We start from the raw sequence: 16,339 nt of genomic DNA on the forward strand, positions 1-16,339 counted from the left end.
GGGCGATCTAAGTCTTCGAGGGGGCCTTCTATGTCTTCGAGGGGGCCGTTCTAAGTCTTCGAGGGGGCGTTCTAAGTCTTCGAATGGGGGCGTTCTACGTCTTCGAGGAGGGCGTTCTAAGTCTTCGAGAAGGGAATTCTATGTCTTCGAGGGGGCATTCTAAATGTTCGAGGGGGCGTTCTAAGTCTTGGAAAGGATTCTAAGTCTTCGAGGAGGGCGTTCTAAGTCTTCGAGGGGGGCGTTCTACGTCTTCGAGGAGGGCGTTCTAAGTCTTCGAGAATGGAATTCGAAGTCTTCGAGGGGGCATTCTAAATGTTCGAGGGGGCGTTCTAAGTCTTCGAAGGGGGCGTTCTAAGTCTTCGAGGGGGGCGTTGTACGTCTTCGAGGAGGGCGTTCTAAATGTTCTAAATGTTCGAGGGGGCATTCTAAATGTTCGAGGGGGCGTTCTCAATCTTAGAAAGGATTCTAAGTCTTCGAGGGCGCGTTCTAAGTCTTCGAGGGGGGCGTTCTAAGTCTTCGCGGGGGCGTTCTAAGTCTTCCAGGGGGCGTTCTAAGTCTTCTTGGGGGGCAAGTGGACATTCTAAGACTTCGAGGGGGCGTGCTAAGTCTTCGAGAATGGAATTCGAAGTCTTCGAGGGGGCATTCTAAATGTTCGAGGGGGCGTTCTAAGTCTTCGAAGGGGGCGTTCCAAGTCTTCGAGTGGGCGTTCTAAGTCTTCGAGCGGGGCGTTTTAAGTCTTCGAGGGGGCAATCTAAGTCTTCGAGGGGGGCGTTCTATGTCTTCGAGGGGGCCGTTCTAAGTCTTCGAGGGGGGCGTTCTAAGTCTTCGAGTGGGGGCGTTCTACGTCTTCGAGGAGGGCGTTCTAAGTCTTCGAGAAGGGAATTCTATGTCTTCGAGGGGGCATTCTAAATGTTCGAGGGGGCGTTGTAAGTCTTGGAAAGGATTCTAGGTCTTCGAGGAGGGCGTTCTACGTCTTCGAGGAGGGCGTTCTAAGTCTTCGAGAAGGGAATTCGAAGTCTTCGAGGGGGCATTCTAAATGTTCGAGGGGGCGTTCTAAGTCTTCGAGGGAGGCGTTCTATGTCTTCGAGGGGGCCGTTCTAAGTCTTCGAGGGGGGCGTTCTAAGTCTTCGAGGGGGGCTTTCTAAGTCTTCGAGAAGGGAATTCGAAGTCTTCGAGGGGGCATTCTAAATGTTCGAGGGGACGTTCTAAGTCTTCGAGGGGGGCGTTCTAAGTCTTCGCGGGGACGTTCTAAGTCTCCGAAGGGGGCGTTCCAAGTCTTCGAGGGGGGCGTTCTAAGTCTTCGAGGGGGGGCGTTCTACGTCTTCGAGGAGGGCGTTCTAAGTCTTCGAGAAGGGAATTCGAAGTCTTCGAGGGGGCATTCTAAATGTTCGAGGGGGCGTTCTAAGTCTTGGAAAGGATTCTAAGTCTTCGAGGGGGCGTTCTAAGTCTTCGAGGGGGGTGTTCTAAGTCTGCGCGGGGACGTTCTAAGTCTCCGAAGGGGGCGTTCCAAGTCTTCGAGGGGGCGTTCTAAGTCTTCGGGAGGGGCGTTCTAAGTCTTCGAGGGGGCGATCTAAGTCTTCGAGAGGGTCGTTCTAAGTCTTGGAGGGTGGCGTTCTAAGACTTCGGGGGGCGTTCTAAGTCTTCGGAGGGGGCGTTCTAAGTCTTGGAGGGGGGAGGGGACATTGTAAGTCTTCGAAGGGATTCTAAGTCTTCGAGGGGGCAACCTAATTCTTCGAGGGGGCGATCAAAGTCTTCGAGGGGGGCGTTCTATGTCTTCGAGGGGGCCGTTCTAAGTCTTTTCGATTGGGGCGTTCTACGTCTTCGAGGAGGGCCTTCTAAGTCTTCGAGAAGGGCATTCTATGTCTTCGAGGGGGCATTCTAAATGTTCGAGGGGGCGTTTTAAGTCTTCGAAAGGATTCTAAGTCTTCGAGGGGGGCGTTCTAAGTCTTCGAGGGGGGCGTTGTACGTCTTCGAAGAGGGCGTTCTAAATGTTCTAAATGTTCGAGGGGGCATTCTAAATGTTCGAGGGGGCGTTCTCAGTCTTAGAAAGGATTCTAAGTCTTCGAGCGCGCGTTGTAAGTCTTCGAGGGGGGCGTGCTAAGTCTTCGCGGGGGCGTTCTAAGTCTTCCAGGGGGCGTTCTAAGTCTTCTTGTGGGGCAAGTGGACATTCTAAGACTTCGAGGGGGCGTGCTAAGTCTTCGAGAAGGGAATTCGAAGTTTTCGAGGGGGCATTCTAAATGTTCGAGGGGGCGTTCTCAGTCTTGGAAAGGATTCTAAGTCTTCGAGGGGGCGTTCTAAGTCTTCGAAGGGGGCGTTCCAAGTCTTCGAGTGGGCGTTCTAAGTCTTCGAGCGGGGCGTTCTAAGTCTTCGAGGGGGCGATCTAAGTCTTCGAGGGGGCCTTCTATGTCTTCGAGGGGGCCGTTCTAAGTCTTCGAGGGGGCGTTCTAAGTCTTTGAATGGGGGCGTTCTACGTCTTCGAGGAGGGCGTTCTAAGTCTTCGAGAAGGGAATTCTATGTCTTCGAGGGGGCATTCTAAATGTTCGAGGGGGCGTTCTAAGTCTTGGAAAGGATTCTAAGTCTTCGAGGAGGGCGTTCTAAGTCTTCGAGGGGGGCGTTCTACGTCTTCGAGGAGGGCGTTCTAAGTCTTCGAGAAGGGAATTCGAAGTCTTCGAGGGGGCATTCTAAATGTTCGAGGGGGCGTTCTAAGTCTTCGAAGGGGGCGTTCCAAGTCTTCGAGTGGGCGTTCTAAGTCTTTGAGCGGGGCGTTCTAAGTCTTCGAGCGGGGCGTTCTAAGTCTTCGAGGGGGCGATCTAAGTCTTCGAGGGGGGCGTTCTATGTCTTCGAGGGGGCCGTTCTAAGTCTTCGAGGGGGGCGTTCTAAGTCTTCGAGTGGGGGCGTTCTACGTCTTCGAGGAGGGCGTTCTAAGTCTTCGAGAAGGGAATTCGAAGTTTTGGAGGGGGCATTCTAAATGTTCGAGGGGGCGTTCTCAGTCTTGGAAAGGATTCTAAGTCTTCGAGGGGGCGTTCTAAGTCTTCGAAGGGGGCGTTCCAAGTCTTCGAGTGGGCGTTCTAAGTCTTCGAGCGGGGCGTTCTAAGTCTTCGAGGGGGCGATCTAAGTCTTCGAGGGGGCCTTCTATGTCTTCGAGGGGGCCGTTCTAAGTCTTCGAGGGGGCGTTCTAAGTCTTCGAATGGGGGCGTTCTACGTCTTCGAGGAGGGCGTTCTAAGTCTTCGAGAAGGGATTTCTATGTCTTCGAGGGGGCATTCTAAATGTTCGAGGGGGCGTTCTAAGTCTTGGAAAGGATTCTAAGTCTTCGAGGAGGGCGTTCTAAGTCTTCGAGGGGGGCGTTCTACGTCTTCGAGGAGGGCGTTCTAAGTCTTCGAGAATGGAATTCGAAGTCTTCGAGGGGGCATTCTAAATGTTCGAGGGGGCGTTCTAAGTCTTCGAAGGGGGCGTTCTAAGTCTTCGAGGGGGGCGTTGTACGTCTTCGAGGAGGGCGTTCTAAATGTTCTAAATGTTCGAGGGGGCATTCTAAATGTTCGAGGGGGCGTTCTCAGTCTTAGAAAGGATTCTAAGTCTTCGAGGGCGCGTTCTAAGTCTTCGAGGGGGGCGTTCTAAGTCTTCGCGGGGGCGTTCTAAGTCTTCCAGGGGGCGTTCTAAGTCTTCTTGGGGGGCAAGTGGACATTCTAAGACTTCGAGGGGGCGTGCTAAGTCTTCGAGAAGGGAATTCGAAGTTTTCGAGGGGGCATTCTAAATGTTCGAGGGGGCGTTCTCAGTCTTGGAAAGGATTCTAAGTCTTCGAGGGGGCGTTCTAAGTCTTCGAAGGGGGCGTTCCAAGTCTTCGAGTGGGCGTTCTAAGTCTTCGAGCGGGGCGTTCTAAGTCTTCGAGGGGGCGTTCTAAGTCTTCGAGGGGGGCGTTCTATGTCTTCGAGGGGGCCGTTCTAAGTCTTCGAGGGGGCGTTCTAAGTCTTCGAATGGGGGCGTTCTACGTCTTCGAGGAGGGCGTTCTAAGTCTTCGAGAAGGGAATTCTATGTCTTCGAGGGGGCATTCTAAATGTTCGAGGGGGCGTTCTAAGTCTTGGAAAGGATTCTAAGTCTTCGAGGAGGGCGTTCTAAGTCTTCGAGGGGGGCGTTCTACGTCTTCGAGGAGGGCGTTCTAAGTCTTCGAGAAGGGAATTCGAAGTCTTCGAGGGGGCATTCTAAATGTTCGAGGGGGCGTTCTCAGTCTTGGAAAGGATTCTAAGTCTTCGAGGGGGCGTTCTAAGTCTTCGAAGGGGGCGTTCCAAGTCTTCGAGTGGGCGTTCTAAGTCTTTGAGCGGGGCGTTCTAATTCTTCGAGCGGGGCGTTCTAAGTCTTCGAGGGGGCGTTCTAAGTCTTGGAGGGGGGAGGGGACATTGTAAGTCTTCGAAGGGATTCTAAGTCTTCGAGGGGGCAACCTAATTCTTCGAGGGGGCGATCAAAGTCTTCGAGGGGGGCGTTCTATGTCTTCGAGGGGACCGTTCTAAGTCTTTTCGATTGGGGCGTTCTACGTCTTCGAGGAGGGCCTTCTAAGTCTTCGAGAAGGGCATTCTATGTCTTCGAGGGGGCATTCTAAATGTTCGAGGGGGCGTTCTAAGTCTTCGAAAGGATTCTAAGTCTTCGAGGGGGGCGTTCTAAGTCTTCGAGGGGGGCGTTGTACGTCTTCGAGGAGGGCGTTCTAAATGTTCTAAATGTTCGAGGGGGCATTCTAAATGTTCGAGGGGGCGTTCTCAGTCTTAGAAAGGATTCTAAGTCTTCGAGGGCGCGTTCTAAGTCTTCGAGGGGGCGTTCTAAGTCTTCGAATGGGGGTGTTCTACGTCTTCGAGGAGGGCGTTCTAAGTCTTCGAGAAGGGAATTCTATGTCTTCGAGGGGGCATTCTAAATGTTCGAGGGGGCGTTCTAAGTCTTGGAAAGGATTCTAAGTCTTCGAGGAGGGCGTTCTAAGTCTTCGAGGGGGGCGTTCTACGTCTTCGAGGAGGGCGTTCTAAGTCTTCGAGAAGGGAATTCGAAGTCTTCGAGGGGGCATTCTAAATGTTCGAGGGGGCGTTCTCAGTCTTGGAAAGGATTCTAAGTCTTCGAGGGGGCGTTCTAAGTCTTCGAAGGGGGCGTTCCAAGTCTTCGAGTGGGCGTTCTAAGTCTTTGAGCGGGGCGTTCTAATTCTTCGAGCGGGGCGTTCTAAGTCTTCGAGGGGGCGTTCTAAGTCTTGGAGGGGGGAGGGGACATTGTAAGTCTTCGAAGGGATTCTAAGTCTTCGAGGGGGCAACCTAATTCTTCGAGGGGGCGATCAAAGTCTTCGAGGGGGGCGTTCTATGTCTTCGAGGGGACCGTTCTAAGTCTTTTCGATTGGGGCGTTCTACGTCTTCGAGGAGGGCCTTCTAAGTCTTCGAGAAGGGCATTCTATGTCTTCGAGGGGGCATTCTAAATGTTCGAGGGGGCGTTCTAAGTCTTCGAAAGGATTCTAAGTCTTCGAGGGGGGGCGTTCTAAGTCTTCGAGGGGGGCGTTGTACGTCTTCGAGGAGGGCGTTCTAAATGTTCTAAATGTTCGAGGGGGCATTCTAAATGTTCGAGGGGGCGTTCTCAGTCTTAGAAAGGATTCTAAGTCTTCGAGGGCGCGTTCTAAGTCTTCGAGGGGGGCGTTCTAAGTCTTCGCGGGGGCGTTCTAAGTCTTCCAGGGGGCGTTCTAAGTCTTCTTGGGGGGCAAGTGGACATTCTAAGACTTCGAGGGGGCGTGCTAAGTCTTCGAGAAGGGAATTCGAAGTTTTTGAGGGGGCATTCTAAATGTTCGAGGGGGCGTTCTCAGTCTTGGAAAGGATTCTAAGTCTTCGAGGGGGCGTTCTAAGTCTTCGAAGGGGGCGTTCCAAGTCTTCGAGTGGGCGTTCTAAGTCTTCGAGCGGGGCGTTCTAAGTCTTCGAGGGGGCGATCTAAGTCTTCGAGGGGGGCGTTCTATGTCTTCGAGGGGGCCGTTCTAAGTCTTCGAGGGGGCGTTCTAAGTCTTCGAATGGGGGCGTTCTACGTCTTCGAGGAGGGCGTTCTAAGTCTTCGAGAAGGGAATTCTATGTCTTCGAGGGGGCATTCTAAATGTTCGAGGGGGCGTTCTAAGTCTTGGAAAGGATTCTAAGTCTTCGAGGAGGGCGTTCTAAGTCTTCGAGGGGGGCGTTCTACGTCTTCGAGGAGGGCGTGCTAAGTCTTCGAGAAGGGAATTCGAAGTTTTTGAGGGGGCATTCTAAATGTTCGAGGGGGCGTTCTCAGTCTTGGAAAGGATTCTAAGTCTTCGAGGGGGCGTTCTAAGTCTTCGAAGGGGGCGTTCCAAGTCTTCGAGTGGGCGTTCTAAGTCTTCGAGCGGGGCGTTCTAAGTCTTCGAGGGGGCGATCTAAGTCTTCGAGGGGGGCGTTCTATGTCTTCGAGGGGGCCGTTCTAAGTCTTCGAGGGGGCGTTCTAAGTCTTCGAATGGGGGCGTTCTACGTCTTCGAGGAGGGCGTTCTAAGTCTTCGAGAAGGGAATTCTATGTCTTCGAGGGGGCATTCTAAATGTTCGAGGGGGCGTTCTAAGTCTTGGAAAGGATTCTAAGTCTTCGAGGAGGGCGTTCTAAGTCTTCGAGGGGGGCGTTCTACGTCTTCGAGGAGGGCGTTCTAAGTCTTCGAGAAGGGAATTCGAAGTCTTCGAGGGGGCATTCTAAATGTTCGAGGGGGCGTTCTCAGTCTTGGAAAGGATTCTAAGTCTTCGAGGGGGCGTTCTAAGTCTTCGAACGGGGCGTTCCAAGTCTTCGAGTGGGCGTTCTAAGTCTTTGAGCGGGGCGTTCTAAGTCTTCGAGCGGGGCATTCTAAGTCTTCGAGGGGGCGATCTAAGTCTTCGAGGGGGGCGTTCTATGTCTTCGAGGGGGCCGTTCTAAGTCTTCGAGGGGGGCGTTCTAAGTCTTCGAGTGGGGGCGTTCTACGTCTTGGAGGAGGGCGTTCTAAGTCTTCGAGAAGGGAATTCTATGTCTTCGAGGGGGCATTCTAAATGTTCGAGGGGGCGTTGTAAGTCTTGGAAAGGATTCTAGGTCTTCGAGGAGGGCGTTCTACGTCTTCGAGGAGGGCGTTCTAAGTCTTCGAGAAGGGAATTCGAAGTCTTCGAGGGGGCATTCTAAATGTTCGAGGGGGCGTTCTAAGTCTTCGAGGGAGGCGTTCTATGTCTTCGCGGGGGCATTCTAAGTCTTCCAGGGGGCGTTCAAAGTCTTCTTGGGGGGCAAGGGGACATTCTAAGACTTCGAGGGGCGTTCTCATTCTTGGAAAGGATTCTGTCTTCGACGGGGCGTTCTAAGTCTTCGAAGGGGGCGTTCCAAGTCTTCGAGTGGGCGTTCTAAGTCTTCGAGCGGGGCGTTCTAAGTCTTCGAGCGGGGCGTTCTAAGTCTTCGAGGGGGCGATCTAAGTCTTCGAGGGGGGCGTTCTATGTCTTCGAGGGGGCCGTTCTAAGTCTTCGAGGGAGGCGTTCTAAGTCTTCGAGGGGGGCGTTCTACGTCTTCGAGGAGGGCGTCCTAAGTCTTCGAGAAGGGAATTCCAAGTCTTCGAGGGGGCATTCTAAATGTTCGAGGGGGCGTTCTAAGTCTTCGAGGGAGGCGTTCTATGTCTTCGCGGGGGCATTCTAAGTCTTCCAGGGGGCGTTCTAAGTCTTCTTGGGGGGCAAGGGTACATTCAAAGACTTCGAGGGGGCGTGCTAAGTCTTCGAGGGTGGCGTTCTAAGTCTTCGCGGGGACGTTCTAAGTCTTCGAAGGGGGCGTTCCAAGTCTTCGAGGGGGGCGTTCTATGTGTTCGAGGGGGGCGTTCTAAGTCTTCGAGTGCGGGCCTTCTACGTCTTCGAGGAGGGCGTTCTAAGTCTTCGAGAAGGGAATTCTATGTCCTCGAGGGGGCATTCTAAATGTTCGAGGGGGCGTTCTAAGTCTTGGAAAGGATTCTATGTCTTCGAGGGGGGCGTTCTAAGTCTTCGAGGGGGGGCGTTCTAAGCCTTCGAGGGGGGGGGCGTTCTACGTCTTCGTGGAGGGCGTTCTGAGTCTTCGAGAAGGGAATTCGAAGTCTTCGAGAAGGGAATTCGAAGTCTTCGAGGGGGCATTCTAAATGTTCGAGGGGGCGTTCTAAGTCTTGGAAAGGATTCTAAGTCTTCGAGGGGGCGATCTAAGTCTTCGAGGGGGGCGTTCTATGTCTTCGAGGGTGCCGTTCTAAGTCTTCGAGGGGGGCGTTCTAAGTCTTCGAGTGGGGGCGTTCTACGTCTTCGAGGAGGGCGTTTTAAGTCTTCGAGAAGGGAATTCTATGTCTTCGAAGGGGCATTCTAAATGTTCGAGGGGGCGTTGTAAGTCTTGGAAAGGATTCTAGGTCTTCGAGGAGGGCGTTCTACGTCTTCGAGGAGGGCGTTCTAAGTCTTCGAGAAGGGAATTCGAAGTCTTCGAGGGGGCATTCTAAATGTTCGAGGGGGCGTTCTAAGTCATCGAGGGAGGCGTTCTATGTCTTCGCGGGGGCATTCTAAGTCTTCTTGGGGGGCAAGGGGGACATTCTAAGACTTCGAGGGGCGTTCTCAGTCTTGGAAAGGATTCTGTCTTCGACGGGGCGTTCTAAGTCTTCGAAGGGGGCGTTCCAAGTCTTCGAGTGGGCGTTCTAAGTCTTCGAGGGGGCGTTCTAAGTCTTCGAAGGGGGCGTTCCAAGTCTTCGAGTGGGCGTTCTAAGTCTTCGAGCGGGGCGTTCTAGGTCTTCGAGCGGGACGTTCTAAGTCTTCGAGGGGGCGATCTAAGTCTTCGAGTGGGGCGTTCTATGTCTTCGAGGGGGCCGTTCTAAGTCTTCGAGGGGGGCGTTCTAAGTCTTCGAGGGGGGGCGTTCTACGTCTTCGAGGAGGGCGTTCTAAGTCTTCGAGAAGGGAATTCGAAGTCTTCGAGGGGGCATTCTAAATGTTCGAGGGGGCGTTCTAAGTCTTGGAAAGGATTCTATGTCTTCGAGGGGGGCGTTCTAAGTCTTCGAGGGGGGCGTTGTACGTCTTCGAGGAGGGCGTTCTAAATGTTCTAAATGTTCGAGGGGGCATTCTAAATGTTCGAGGGGACGTTCTCAGTCTTAGAAAGGATTCTAAGTCTTCGAGCGCGCGTTCTAAGTCTTCGAGGGGGGCGTGCTAAGTCTTCGCGGGGGCGTTCTAAGTCTTCCAGGGGGCGTTCAAGTCTTCTTGGGGGGCAAGTGGACATTCTAAGACTTCGAGGGGGCGTGCTAAGTCTTCGAGAAGGGAATTCGAAGTTTTCGAGGGGGCATTCTAAATGTTCGAGGGGGCGTTCTCAGTCTTGGAAAGGATTCTAAGTCTTCGAGGGGGCGTTCTAAGTCTTCGAAGGGGGCGTTCCAAGTCTTCGAGTGGGCGTTCTAAGTCTTCGAGGGGGCGATCTAAGTCTTCGAGGGGGCCTTCTATGTCTTCGAGGGGGCCGTTCTAAGTCTTCGAGGGGGCGTTCTAAGTCTTCGAATGGGGGCGTTCTACGTCTTCGAGGAGGGCGTTCTAAGTCTTCGAGAAGGGAATTCTATGTCTTCGAGGGGGCATTCTAAATGTTCGAGGGGGCGTTCTAAGTCTTGGAAAGGATTCTAAGTCTTCGAGGAGGGCGTTCTAAGTCTTCGAGGGGGGCGTTCTACGTCTTCGAGGAGGGCGTTCTAAGTCTTCGAGAATGGAATTCGAAGTCTTCGAGGGGGCATTCTAAATGTTCGAGGGGGCGTTCCAAGTCTTCGAGTGGGCGTTCTAAGTCTTCGAGCGGGGCGTTTTAAGTCTTCGAGGGGGCGATCTAAGTCTTCGAGGGGGGCGTTCTATGTCTTCGAGGGGGCCGTTCTAAGTCTTCGAGGGGGGCGTTCTAAGTCTTCGAGGAGGGCGTTCTACGTCTTCGAGGAGGGCGTTCTAAGTCTTCGAGAAGGGAATTCGAAGTCTTCGAGGGGGCATTCTAAATGTTCGAGGGGGCGTTCTAAGTCTTCGAGGGAGGCGTTCTATGTCTTCGAGGGGGCCGTTCTAAGTCTTCGAGGGGGGCGTTCTAAGTCTTCGAGGGGGGCTTTCTAAGTCTTCGAGAAGGGAATTCGAAGTCTTCGAGGGGGCATTCTAAATGTTCGAGGGGGCGTTCTAAGTCTTCGAGGGGGGCGTTCTAAGTCTTCGCGGGGACGTTCTAAGTCTCCGAAGGGGGCGTTCCAAGTCTTCGAGGGGGGCGTTCTAAGTCTTCGAGGGGGGGCGTTCTACGTCTTCGAGGAGGGCGTTCTAAGTCTTCGAGAAGGGAATTCGAAGTCTTCGAGGGGGCATTCTAAATGTTCGAGGGGGCGTTCTAAGTCTTGGAAAGGATTCTAAGTCTTCGAGGGGGCGTTCTAAGTCTTCGAGGGGGGCGTTCTAAGTCTGCGCGGGGACGTTCTAAGTCTCCGAAGGGGGCGTTCCAAGTCTTCGAGGGGGCGTTCTAAGTCTTCGGGAGGGGCGTTCTAAGTCTTCGAGGGGGCGATCTAAGTCTTCGAGTGGGTCGTTCTAAGTCTTGGAGGGTGGCGTTCTAAGACTTCGGGGGGCGTTCTAAGTCTTCGGAGGGGGCGTTCTAAGTCTTGGAGGGGGGAGGGGACATTGTAAGTCTTCGAAGGGATTCTAAGTCTTCGAGGGGGCAACCTAATTATTCGAGGGGGCGATCAAAGTCTTCGAGGGGGGCGTTCTATGTCTTCGAGGGGGCCGTTCTAAGTCTTTTCGATTGGGGCGTTCTACGTCTTCGAGGAGGGCCTTCTAAGTCTTCGAGAAGGGCATTCTATGTCTTCGAGGGGGCATTCTAAATGTTCGAGGGGGCGTTTTAAGTCTTCGAAAGGATTCTAAGTCTTCGAGGGGGGCGTTCTAAGTCTTCGAGGGGGGCGTTGTACGTCTTCGAAGAGGGCGTTCTAAATGTTCTAAATGTTCGAGGGGGCATTCTAAATGTTCGAGGGGGCGTTCTCAGTCTTAGAAAGGATTCTAAGTCTTCGAGCGCGCGTTGTAAGTCTTCGAGGGGGGCGTGCTAAGTCTTCGCGGGGGCGTTCTAAGTCCTCCAGGGGGCGTTCTAAGTCTTCTTGGGGGGCAAGTGGACATTCTAAGACTTCGAGGGGGCGTGCTAAGTCTTCGAGAAGGGAATTCGAAGTTTTCGAGGGGGCATTCTAAATGTTCGAGGGGGCGTTCTCAGTCTTGGAAAGGATTCTAAGTCTTCGAGGGGGCGTTCTAAGTCTTCGAAGGGGGCGTTCCAAGTCTTCGAGTGGGCGTTCTAAGTCTTCGAGCGGGGCGTTCTAAGTCTTCGAGGGGGCGTTCTAAGTCTTCGAGGGGGGCGTTCTATGTCTTCGAGGGGGCCGTTCTAAGTCTTCGAGGGGGCGTTCTAAGTCTTCGAATGGGGGCGTTCTACGTCTTCGAGGAGGGCGTTCTAAGTCTTCGAGAAGGGAATTCTATGTCTTCGAGGGGGCATTCTAAATGTTCGAGGGGGCGTTCTAAGTCTTGGAAAGGATTGTAAGTCTTCGAGGAGGGCGTTCTAAGTCTTCGAGGGGGGCGTTCTACGTCTTCGAGGAGGGCGTTCTAAGTCTTCGAGAAGGGAATTCGAAGTCTTCGAGGGGGCATTCTAAATGTTCGAGGGGACGTTCTCAGTCTTGGAAAGGATTCTAAGTCTTCGAGGGGGCGTTCTAAGTCTTCGAAGGGGGCGTTCCAAGTCTTCGAGTGGGCGTTCTAAGTCTTTGAGCGGGGCGTTCTAATTCTTCGAGCGGGGCGTTCTAAGTCTTCGAGGGGGCGTTCTAAGTCTTGGAGGGGGGAGGGGACATTGTAAGTCTTCGAAGGGATTCTAAGTCTTCGAGGGGGCAACCTAATTCTTCGAGGGGGCGATCAAAGTCTCTTCGAGGGGGGCGTTCTAAGTCTTCGAGGGGGGGCGTTCTACGTCTTCGAGGAGGGCGTTCTAAGTCTTCGAGAAGGGAATTCGAAGTCTTCGAGGGGGCATTCTAAATGTTCGAGGGGGCGTTCTAAGTCTTGGAAAGGATTCTATGTCTTCGAGGGGGGCGTTCTAAGTCTTCGAGGGGGGCGTTGTACGTCTTCGAGGAGGGCGTTCTAAATGTTCTAAATGTTCGAGGGGGCATTCTAAATGTTCGAGGGGGCGTTCTCAGTCTTAGAAAGGATTCTAAGTCTTCGAGCGCGCGTTCTAAGTCTTCGAGGGGGGCGTGCTAAGTCTTCGCGGGGGCGTTCTAAGTCTTCCAGGGGGCGTTCTAAGTCTTCTTGGGGGGCAAGTGGACATTCTAAGACTTCGAGGGGGCGTGCTAAGTCTTCGAGAAGGGAATTCGAAGTTTTCGAGGGCGCATTCTAAATGTTCGAGGGGGCGTTCTCAGTCTTGGAAAGGATTCTAAGTCTTCGAGGGGGCGTTCTAAGTCTTCGAAGGGGGCGTTCCAAGTCTTCGAGTGGGCGTTCTAAGTCTTCGAGCGGGGCGTTCTAAGTCTTCGAGGGGGCGATCTAAGTCTTCGAGGGGGCCTTCTATGTCTTCGAGGGGGCCGTTCTAAGTCTTCGAGGGGGCGTTCTAAGTCTTCGAATGGGGGCGTTCTACGTCTTCGAGGAGGGCGTTCTAAGTCTTCGAGAAGGGAATTCTATGTCTTCGAGGGGGCATTCTAAATGTTCGAGGGGGCGTTCTAAGTCTTGGAAAGGATTCTAAGTCTTCGAGGAGGGCGTTCTAAGTCTTCGAGGGGGGCGTTCTACGTCTTCGAGGAGGGCGTTCTAAGTCTTCGAGAATGGAATTCGAAGTCTTCGAGGGGGCATTCTAAATGTTCGAGGGGGCGTTCTAAGTCTTCGAAGGGGGCGTTCCAAGTCTTCGAGTGGGCGTTCTAAGTCTTCGAGCGGGGCGTTTTAAGTCTTCGAGGGGGCGATCTAAGTCTTCGAGGGGGGCGTTCTATGTCTTCGAGGGGGCCGTTCTAAGTCTTCGAGGGGGGCGTTCTAAGTCTTCGAGTGGGGGCGTTCTACGTCTTCGAGGAGGGCGTTCTAAGTCTTCGAGAAGGGAATTCTATGTCTTCGAGGGGGCATTCTAAATGTTCGAGGGGGCGTTGTAAGTCTTGGAAAGGATTCTAGGTCTTCGAGGAGGGCGTTGTACGTCTTCGAGGAGGGCGTTCTAAGTCTTCGAGAAGGGAATTCGAAGTCTTCGAGGGGGCATTCTAAATGTTCGAGGGGGCGTTCTAAGTCTTCGAGGGAGGCGTTCTATGTCTTCGAGGGGGCCGTTCTAAGTCTTCGAGGGGGGCGTTCTAAGTCTTCGAGGGGGGCTTTCTAAGTCTTCGAGAAGGGAATTCGAAGTCTTCGAGGGGGCATTCTAAATGTTCGAGGGGGCGTTCTAAGTCTTCGAGGGGGGCGTTCTAAGTCTTCGCGGGGACGTTCTAAGTCTCCGAAGGGGGCGTTCCAAGTCTTCGAGGGGGGCGTTCTAAGTCTTCGAGGGGGGGCGTTCTACGTCTTCGAGGAGGGCGTTCTAAGTCTTCGAGAAGGGAATTCGAAGTCTTCGAGGGGGCATTCTAAATGTTCGAGGGGGCGTTCTAAGTCTTGGAAAGGATTCTAAGTCTTCGAGGGGGCGTTCTAAGTCTTCGAGGGGGGCGTTCTAAGTCTGCGCGGGGACGTTCTAAGTCTCCGAAGGGGGCGTTCCAAGTCTTCGAGGGGGCGTTCTAAGTCTTCGGGAGGGGCGTTCTAAGTCTTCGAGGGGGCGATTTAAGTCTTCGAGTGGGTCGTTCTAAGTCTTGGAGGGTGGCGTTCTAAGACTTCGGGGGGCGTTCTAAGTCTTCGGAGGGGGCGTTCTAAGTCTTGGAGGGGGGAGGGGACATTGTAAGTCTTCGAAGGGATTCTAAGTCTTCGAGGGGGCAACCTAATTATTCGAGGGGGCGATCAAAGTCTTCGAGGGGGGCGTTCTATGTCTTCGAGGGGGCCGTTCTAAGTCTTTTCGATTGGGGCGTTCTACGTCTTCGAGGAGGGCCTTCTAAGTCTTCGAGAAGGGCATTCTATGTCTTCGAGGGGGCATTCTAAATGTTCGAGGGGGCGTTTTAAGTCTTCGAAAGGATTCTAAGTCTTCGAGGGGGGCGTTCTAAGTCTTCGAGGGGGGCGTTGTACGTCTTCGAAGAGGGCGTTCTAAATGTTCTAAATGTTCGAGGGGGCATTCTAAATGTTCGAGGGGGCGTTCTCAGTCTTAGAAAGGATTCTAAGTCTTCGAGCGCGCGTTGTAAGTCTTCGAGGGGGGCGTGCTAAGTCTTCGCGGGGGCGTTCTAAGTCTTCCAGGGGGCGTTCTAAGTCTTCTTGGGGGGCAAGTGGACATTCTAAGACTTCGAGGGGGCGTGCTAAGTCTTCGAGAAGGGAATTCGAAGTTTTCGAGGGGGCATTCTAAATGTTCGAGGGGGCGTTCTCAGTCTTGGAAAGGATTCTAAGTCTTCGAGGGGGCGTTCTAAGTCTTCGAAGGGGGCGTTCCAAGTCTTCGAGTGGGCGTTCTAAGTCTTCGAGCGGGGCGTTCTAAGTCTTCGAGGGGGCGTTCTAAGTCTTCGAGGGGGGCGTTCTATGTCTTCGAGGGGGCCGTTCTAAGTCTTCGAGGGGGCGTTCTAAGTCTTCGAATGGGGGCGTTCTACGTCTTCGAGGAGGGCGTTCTAAGTCTTCGAGAAGGGAATTCTATGTCTTCGAGGGGGCATTCTAAATGTTCGAGGGGGCGTTCTAAGTCTTGGAAAGGATTGTAAGTCTTCGCGGAGGGCGTTCTAAGTCTTCGAGGGGGGCGTTCTACGTCTTCGAGGAGGGCGTTCTAAGTCTTCGAGAAGGGAATTCGAAGTCTTCGAGGGGGCATTCTAAATGTTCGAGGGGGCGTTCTCAGTCTTGGAAAGGATTCTAAGTCTTCGAGGGGGCGTTCTAAGTCTTCGAAGGGGGCGTTCCAAGTCTTCGAGTGGGCGTTCTAAGTCTTTGAGCGGGGCGTTCTAATTCTTCGAGCGGGGCGTTCTAAGACTTCGAGGGGGCGTTCTAAGTCTTGGAGGGGGGAGGGGACATTGTAAGTCTTCGAAGGGATTCTAAGTCTTCGAGGGGGCAACCTAATTCTTCGAGGGGGCGATCAAAGTCTCTTCGAGGGGGGCGTTCTATGTCTTCGAGGGGACCGTTCTAAGTCTTTTCGATTGGGGCGTTCTACGTCTTCGAGGAGGGCCTTCTAAGTCTTCGAGAAGGGCATTCTATGTCTTCGAGGGGGCATTCTAAATGTTCGAGGGGGCGTTCTAAGTCTTCGAAAGGATTCTAAGTCTTCGAGGGGGGGCGTTCTAAGTCTTCGAGGGGGGCGTTGTACGTCTTCGAGGAGGGCGTTCTAAATGTTCTAAATGTTCGAGGGGGCATTCTAAATGTTCGAGGGGGCGTTCTCAGTCTTAGAAAGGATTCTAAGTCTTCGAGGGCGCGTTCTAAGTCTTCGAGGGGGCGTTCTAAGTCTTCGAATGGGGGCGTTCTACGTCTTCGAGGAGGGCGTTCTAAGTCTTCGAGAAGGGAATTCTATGTCTTCGAGGGGGCATTCTAAATGTTCGAGGGGGCGTTCTAAGTCTTGGAAAGGATTCTAAGTCTTCTAGGAGGGCGTTCTAAGTCTTCGAGGGGGGCGTTCTACGTCTTCGAGGAGGGCGTTCTAAGTCTTCGAGAAGGGAATTCGAAGTCTTCGAGGGGGCATTCTAAATGTTCGAGGGGGCGTTCTCAGTCTTGGAAAGGATTCTAAGTCTTCGAGGGGGCGTTCTAAGTCTTCGAAGGGGGCGTTCCAAGTCTTCGAGTGGGCGTTCTAAGTCTTTGAGCGGGGCGTTCTAATTCTTCGAGCGGGGCGTTCTAAGTCTTCGAGGGGGCGTTCTACGTCTTGGAGGGGGGAGGGGACATTGTAAGTCTTCGAAGGGATTCTAAGTCTTCGAGGGGGCAACCTAATTCTTCGAGGGGGCGATCAAAGTCTTCGAGGGGGGCGTTCTATGTCTTCGAGGGGACCGTTCTAAGTCTTTTCGATTGGGGCGTTCTACGTCTTCGAGGAGGGCCTTCTAAGTCTTCGAGAAGGGCATTCTATGTCTTCGAGGGGGCATTCTAAATGTTCGAGGGGGCGTTCTAAGTCTTCGAAAGGATTCTAAGTCTTCGAGGGGGGGCGTTCTAAGTCTTCGAGGGGGGCGTTGTACGTCTTCGAGGAGGGCGTTCTAAATGTTCTAAATGTTCGAGGGGGCATTCTAAATGTTCGAGGGGGCGTTCTCAGTCTTAGAAAGGATTCTAAGTCTTCGAGGGCGCGTTCTAAGTCTTCGAGGGGGGCGTTCTAAGTCTTCGCGGGGGCGTTCTAAGTCTTCCAGGGGGCGTTCTAAGTCTTCTTGGGGGGCAAGTGGACATTCTAAG

Source organism: Stegodyphus dumicola, chromosome 11, assembly GCF_044657685.1.
Source record: "Stegodyphus dumicola isolate Sdum_Otavi_A_Nest chromosome 11, ASM4465768v1".
Lineage (NCBI taxonomy): Eukaryota > Metazoa > Arthropoda > Arachnida > Araneae > Eresidae > Stegodyphus > Stegodyphus dumicola.